We start from the raw sequence: 8,394 nt of genomic DNA, 5'->3' as shown, positions 1-8,394 counted from the left end.
AAGAATAAAAAATAAACAAGTTTGAAACAGAAGATGAACATAAATCCCTAAACCAATATTTAGACAACATACACTTTTAATTCAGGGAAGAGTTACAAAAATCTTAAAGACTACTTGGGTTTAGATACATGATGTCTTCCAAAATCTCACCTGGGAGATAATACAAGAGGGTTCAGGGGTGAAATTATTAGATTATGAAAGCTTTAACCTAATAAGCAGATTATTTCACAGATATGGATCAACAGGGAGGTAACTATAGGCAGGTAGGGTGTGGCTGGAGAAGGTGGGTCACTGGGGGAATGCTTTTGAGGTTTAGATTTTGTCCCTGGTGAGCAGAGATCTCAAGCTTGTTTCAGTGTTGCCATGTCCTGAGCTTCTTTCTGCCATGATGTTCTGCCTCATCTTGGGCCCACAGCTATGTTTTTGGCAAATGGCGAATTGAACCTCTGAAACCATGAGCCAAAATAAATTGTTCCACCTTCATGTTTTTCTTGTCAGGTCTTTTAGTCATAGTGAAGAAAAGCTCACTAAAGCAATGACAACCTGATAAAGAAGAGTATAAAATCTCAACACTTTTTTTTTTCTGGGTACCAAATTTCTTTATTTGAAGGAATGGTACAATGAACATAAATGGATGTTTTGGTACAACTTATAGAAAAGGTAAAGGTAACCCCAACATGCATGCACTGCCTTGGTGACCAGGGAAGTCACTTCCATGGCTATGGAAAGTCAGCCTAAGGTGTAGCTCTCATTATCACTTTCTCCCAGGGTGTGCTTGTCAAAGAAATATTCTGCCATGCCAGATTCTGGGAATCCCATCTTGTGCAAGTTGGTTACATGGACACCCAATTCTTTGATGGGTTTCACCTGATCATTCAGGTAATGAGACTCAATGAAGTCACAAAAGTGGGGGTCATTTTTGTCAGTGGCAAGTTTGTGCAGTTCCAGAAGTGACTGGTTCACACTTTTCTCCAAGTGCAAATCACATTCCATTGTATTGAGCCCAGTCTCCCAGTCATCATGTCTGGGTTTCTTGATATCCTGAAGGAAAACTTGGCCACCTCGTTGGTTCTGCAGCTTCATCAGTTTCTGGGCATGTTCCCTCTCTTCATGAGATTGGTGAAAAAAATATTTGGCAAAGTTCTTCAAAGCCACATCACCACAGTCAAAGTAGTAAGACATGGACAGGTAGACATCAGAGGCGTAGAGCTCTAGCTTGACCTGGCAGTTGATGATGGCCTCTGAGTCCAGTGGTAGTCTGGCATACCTGTGAGGGGGATGTGGTAGTCATGGTAGGTGGCTGAGGAGAGGCATGGTGCTGGAGAAGTGGCAGAGGCCTTGGGGCAGTCTGAGGGCGCTGTGAAGGGCTGCTGGCTCTGAGGCACTGGCCATGGTGGGGGTCCAGTGCTGGTTTTGTCCAAGTACTGGTGAAGCAGAAAACCCTGCATCTTTTGGTGGAGAACCCCTCTATAATTTCAATAGATTTTAAAAGTACCACAATATCTACTCATTAGATAAAGTTGGAAACTAATACCAAAATACTACTACTAGTAATAATAAGAAGAAAAAGTAGAAGTTTGGAAAATGATAAACATATTTTTAAAAAACTAATGTATCAAAGTTGATAATAACTAGCCTACATATCAAACTTCATCAAGACTAGGAGATGCAAAAAATAAACACATTAAAAAATAAAGGTGGAAGGAAAGCAAGAAACTTGGAGATGGGAGAGCAAGAAATGAAAGATGGAGACCAGGCAGACATACACATGAGAGTTTTGTCAGAGCTGACAAATAAAGACACATTCCTTTATAGTGGAGGCTTGGATTTGGGGGCTTTTATGGGCCAGGCTTAGGAATCAGAGATGAGTGGATCATAATGCGGGCAGCTTAAGGGTGGGGTTGCTATGAGGAGGTGGTGAGCCTTTTCTGGAAAGGTCCTTGGGCAGAAAAATGGTGACTGTCACTTAAGATGGCCGTCCAGATGCTAAACAAGGACTTTACAAAAGGAGGCACAAAATTACAGATGCTATAGAATGGAAATTGAAAATACTGTAATCTAATGTAAATGAAAATTATTTTGAGAATGAAATAATGACTTCTAGAGAACTGATGAAAAATAACTAGAAACTCAACATCATTCTGTGACCAGTATATGCATTAAGTCCACCAGTATAAATTTTCTCACAAAGAAAGGAGACCTCAGGATTACCAAATGTAAAAGAACATAATGGATCTTTCACAAACAATTCTAGGTCCTACTGTTTTCTATTTCTGTCTATGCAAATTACTTATCACATGTGTGTGTCACTAATCTCATCTATAAAGTAGGAACAATAATACCACTCACTTCAAATAGATTTTAAGAGCATTAAATAGAATCGTGCAAGGCTAAGAAAGTTTGGCATGCACTTTGCAAAAATTGTCTATTCTGGACTTAATACTTGGAATACATAGAATAAATCAGATGTTCAATAAATATGCATTGAATTCATCTGAGTTACTTGCCACTCTTTACTAACTCTTGCCCTTTTTAATTAATAAAATATTATTTAAAATTGATAGAATGGTTATAATATGCCAAACTCCAGTGTATTACACCTTTCAAATATAATATCCCATTTAATCCTTAACAGTAACCTTTTAAAGTTGGTATTGTAATTATCTAATTTTGTAGATTAGAAAACTATGGTACCAAGTGGTCAAGTAATTGACCTAAATTCACACAGAAAAGCTGGATTTAAACTTAAATTGGTCTGACTTTAGAGCCCTCAAACTTAATCACAGGTTATATACTTTAATTTCTAATTAGCACTTCACTGTAATTATTCCAAAACCTTTTAAAATCCCTCTTGAAAAGACTGAACTCTATTCTTCTTGATTGAAGTATTTAAATATACTCTACTAAAACCAAAAGTTTTCATTTGAGATGCTGTTACCACTTAAGAGCTTTTCAGTTTTTCCTTTATATGTTAAGTACTACCTCTGAGATCACAAGACAGATTTTTTTTAACACCAGAACTAGTCCAGATAAGTATGGTTATGCAACTTTGTTTGAAAACTCTTGAACTTCAAGCTACTCCTTCTAGGACAAGGTCTATAGAGAAATCAGTACACAGAACTCCAACTAATGTTGGTGTTTTAATGCTGCCCTGTTAACATATTGGAATGCCTTATGGATTATAGCTGATTTAAATTGCAGTATTAATCATATATTTCCTACCCTATGTCAGAGCCGTTTTGATTCATGCCAGTATAGTGGTTTGGATGTGGGGTGACTCCCAAAAGCTCATGTGTGAGATGGTTCAGAGGAAAAATAATTGGGTTGTGAGAGTCTTAACCCAATCAGTGATTAATACCCTGATAGAGATTAACTGAGTGGTAACTTAAGTGATAGGGTGTGGCTGGAGGAGGTGGAAATTAGGACGTGACTTCGGGGTATATATTGTATCTGGAGAGTGGAGCTTCTCTTTCTGAAACTCCTGATCAACATGTGAGCTGTTTCCCACTGCCACACTCTTCCACCATGATAATGCATCATCTGGAGCCATAAGTATTGGGGCCAGCCTTCTATGAAAAAAGACCTCTGAAACTGTGAGCCGCCAAATAAACTTTTCCTCCTTTATCTGAGCTCTCTTGAGCCCTGTCTTCACTGACCACTGTCCTATTGGCATTTTGGTCTTCTTAGCTCTTACCAGAATTGGCCATTAATTTTCCCTTAAACAATCTAAAGTATTTCTAGCATGCCCTGCTGCACATGCCAAAATTCCTCCCATCAATTTCAGAAAGCTCCCCAAAATTCTGAACCACATGGTCATTCAGTCACAGCAGAAAAAAAGCTGACTAAAACAGCCAGTAAGTCATATATGGGAATGAGAGAGATGTAAAATTTAAATTGTGGCTCTGTTCTTTACCAATTTATAAAGGCAAATACAATGATAAAAAATATAGTTTCTATATTTTTCAAGTCAAGTGTAAAATATTTTAGGTATGAAATTAATAGATAATTTAACCATTATCCAAGCACAAATAAATTCTTAAATCAGGTTTCTCATTGTTGATGCTCATCAGACTCACCTATTATGATTTAATGATTATTACATGCAATCTAGAGTCCTACATATGAAACATACAACTAATCTTTTACTTCTCACATAATAAAAACTGAACATGCTTGTGTTTTAATAACTTAACTAAAAATAACTTCAATTTTAGCAAAATTTTAACTAAATCTTTAATTGACTTTTTTTAAATTGTACTTTATTTTTTATTTTTATTCTTTTTAGTTATACATGACAGTACATGTATTTTGGCAAACTATACATACATAGAGTATAATTTATTCTAATTAGGATCCTATTCTTATGGTTATACCTGATGTGGAGTTACACTAATTGTGTATTCAAATACAAGGCTAAGGAAGTTATGTGTGATTAATTCTACTGTCCTTCCTATTTCCCTCTCCCTCCCTTCCATTTGTTCCCCTTTGTCTAATACAATGAACTTCTATTCTATCCCTCTCCACCCTCCCTTGTTGTGAGTCAACATCCATTCTGTCTTTAATTTTTGGTGACTGGCTTCTTTCACTTAGCATGATAGTCTCCAGTTCCATCCATTTACCAGAAAATGCCTAGCAGCTCAGGAGACTGAGGCAAGAAAGAGGATCAAAAGTTCTAGTCAATCCTAGGCAACTCAGTGAGACTTTCAGCTACTTAGCAAGACCCTGTCTCAAAAATATATTTTTAAAAAGGCCTGGGGATGTAAAATAGTGGTAGTAAGGCACCCCTGGATTCAATCACCAGTACCAGGAGAAAAAAAAATAAATAAAAAAGATTTGATGCAGTGTTTGTCAAAAAAAAATCAAAAATTTAAATGAAACAAATTTTAAATACATAAAATCATAGAATATTCAGAGGTTATCAGGATATTTTTATATGCCTGAGATCTAAAATATAATGAAAATATTTATTGTTAAGTTGGGAAACTAATACATTGTTCCCAGTAAGGAAATTGCAGTGAATAAGAATAATGAAACATAAAATTACCAGTGATAAGAAAAGTAAAAATATGGAAAAAATAAGATATTATTTTTATTATGATTGATTTTGTCAATTGGATATATGGTTTTACTGGATGACAGCAACTAGTTAGTTTTAAAATACTATAATTTAATGTTCCTTTTGTCCCAAGTTTTCATAATTGTATCTCAATTCAATTTTAATAATTGAAATATTAAATTATAATTAAAATGCTACATACAAATTAGTACATGTTATGTAACATTAACTATAATTAATTCCCCATACATAGTTCACCTAAAAATGTGTGAACAGTAACCAATACCCAAATATTTAATCTCTACCTAACATCTATTGTTGCTAAATAGTTACTAGTATTTGGAAAATTATTTTTTCCTATGATATCTGAGCTATTAATGGTCATTTTGACTTTTCATACAATAGTGTGGGAGAAACATATTGATTAAAATGGAATCTGAACTAAAACAGGAAAGGACATCAAAAATGACAATATTTTGTTAATTGGAAAACAGGAATGAAAAGCCAAAAGCTGCATCTGCCCATAAGGATGATAGTTGGTGATACTAGGAAAGGAGTTGGAGTATACTCTGGTGATGAACAGCACAAAAGAGCCTTTCATGAATAGAAGGGTTTCTGGTCTTACAAAACACATGATTGTGATAGGCAGAAAGTACTCAAAGCTCTCAATCACCTAACCTACTCATCACAGCTAAGTAACTATCATTCTTCCTCCACATCCCACATAGTTGTGGATAAACTCCCACCTCCCAGAAAACTTGTGATTTATTCTCTGATGAATTTGAATTGGAGATAATTTAAACTTGAGACAACAGGCACAGGTGAAGACTGAAGACCTCTACTAAAGTTAGCAGGACTTGGGAAAGTTTACCATTGGACAGTGAAACCCCAGCCTTCTATCTATATATGGCCCTTATTGCTATACCAGGCCAATAAAATCTGTTTCTGGGGAAATGAGCCCCCAAAGAAAACACCTTCAACTACTTCTCCCCAAAATACATGGATCTTTGTTCAAAAATTTCATTAAATTTCAGTAACAAATAGATTCCTCTCAAGAAATACACATACACACATAATTATTAATAAGCTTTTTTAGTGTTCTGTTTATAAATATAAACACCTACAATATGAAAGACAAAGACCAAAATTCCAAAAAAAAATAAAGGAACTTATAGAAAATAAAAATAAAAAAAAAGTTTAGGTAGAACTAAAATTAAGGTGCACCAAAAAGAGATGATTTTGCATCCATGAATTAAGAAAAATATTTCCTTAGAAAAAGAAAATTTGGGGAGTTAGGCAATCTTAGAAACTAAAAATATCATTCATTAACATAAATAAGTTCAGTGAAGAGATAGAATTATAAAGTCGATACGTTGAACAAAGATGAAAATGTATAAAATAGGAAGCATCAACCTAGAAATCCAATATTCTAATAATAGGGATCTCAGAAAGACTAGAAAAATTAGAATGCTTTCAACAAATAATATAATGACATTTTCTGTAAGTAAAGGACACATTTTCAGATTAATTGAGCTTTAGTATATAGAATGAAAGATTTTCCAAATCAAGAAATCAGAAATCATGATAATCTGATTTACTCTGAAATTTCAGAACATCTAGGATAGGCTAAAAAGAAAAAAAATCTGAAAGTTCATAAAAAGCAAAAATTGGCAACATGTAAGAGACTAGGAATAAGGATGATGTCAGGCTTTTCATAGCAACAGTATATTTAGAAAAACATATCAACAAATGCTTCCAAATTCTGAGACTATTTCATATATATATATATATATATATATATATATATATGCATATTTATATTTATATTCACATATATAATTCATATGTATATAATATATGTGTATATATACTTATTATATGTAACATCGATATCTTTCTATACTTATATACAGTACAATGCACTATATTTCTCTAGATTATAGATACATATATTATGCACATCTATCAATATATATCTATCCACAATATATACATATAGATATACATAGAGAAATTTATTTTAATGAATTTCCTAAAAGAAAATGTGATGGCCATGTCCAAAATTTATAGGGCAGGCTAGAAATTCAGGTTAGAGCTGATGTTGAAGTGTTGAGTCTGAATTCTGCAGGACTATGGGCTGGAAACTCAGGTAGGGTTTGTCTGTTTCCATCCTGAGGAGATTTCCTTCCCTTTTAAGGATCCTCAATGTTTGCTCATATGGTCTTCAACTAAGTGAATAGACATATCAACAATATGGATGATAATTCGTCTTACCCATAGTAACTCTACTGAGTTAAATGTAAATCAAATCCCATCGCCCTCAAAAAAAAAAAAAAAAAAAAAAAGAAAAAAGAAAAAAAAAAGAAAGAAAAGAAAAGAAAAAAACTCAGAGCATCAAAATTTGTACATGACTAAAACACCTGGGAACCAGAGCCTAGCCAGACTGACACAAACTTAATCAACATATCTATTGAGAAGATTATACCCACTCAAAAATATTAAAAATGAATGAGGGTATGATGAAAACATTCACGATCTCAAACAAGTATTTCCTATGCATTCTTTTTTGGAAGAAATACACAACTAAACAAAGGAGGAAATGAAGATATAGTGCTGGTACTAAGAAAACAAGTATCCCAACATGTGAAATAAATAAAAGCCAGTTGTGAACAAAAATCCAAAGATAATGGAAGTATACTAGGCCTAGATATTAGCCAGTCTAAATTAGAACAAGAGGATGGGAGAGTTACAGGAGAAATATTTTCACATTAATTTCCAAAAATGGGTTAGATGGAATATTTGACACTTTCTGTTATGGAGGGGAATTTACACTTTAAGTCAGAAAGTTCACCATGAATTTGTATGAGCATATAGCAAATCATAGAGTCAACACAAAAGCAGCAATTATGAAATATAAATCTTCAAGGAAATGTGTGAATATATTACAAGAACAAGTTACAGAAGGTTTTTACTCTACCTCAAAATATCCATTATATCATCTGTGATAATTAATTTTATGTGTCAGTTTGAGTTTGGTAATGAAGGCCCAGCTAACTCATAAAACATTGTTTTGGGTGTCATTTTGAATGTTTCTGGAAGCCATTAGCATTTGAATTGCTAGATAAACACAAGAGATCTGCCCTTACCAATGTAGGCAGGCATCATTCAATCCACTAATGTCCAGAAAATAATAAACTGATGGAGAAAAGGAGAATTCTGCATCTCTGAGTTGGAACATTCTTAGTCTCCTGTTCTCAGATACCAGAGCTTAGATATCAAAACTCCCAGTTCTTGGGCCTTCAGATGTCACCCTATACTCCTTCACTCCTGGTTCTCAG

At 34.2% G+C, this 8,394-nt stretch overlaps 1 pseudogene; it reads right to left on the bottom strand.

The window, feature by feature from the left end:
• Positions 1-729: 729 nt before the first annotated feature.
• Positions 730-1,291, bottom strand: LOC143410797 (ferritin heavy chain pseudogene; annotated as a pseudogene).
• Between the last annotated feature and the right edge of the window lie 7,103 nt (positions 1,292-8,394).

The sequence above is a fragment of the Callospermophilus lateralis genome, chromosome 11 (genome assembly GCF_048772815.1).
Source record: "Callospermophilus lateralis isolate mCalLat2 chromosome 11, mCalLat2.hap1, whole genome shotgun sequence".
Lineage (NCBI taxonomy): Eukaryota > Metazoa > Chordata > Mammalia > Rodentia > Sciuridae > Callospermophilus > Callospermophilus lateralis.
This window is presented reverse-complemented; position numbering and strand designations above follow the sequence as displayed.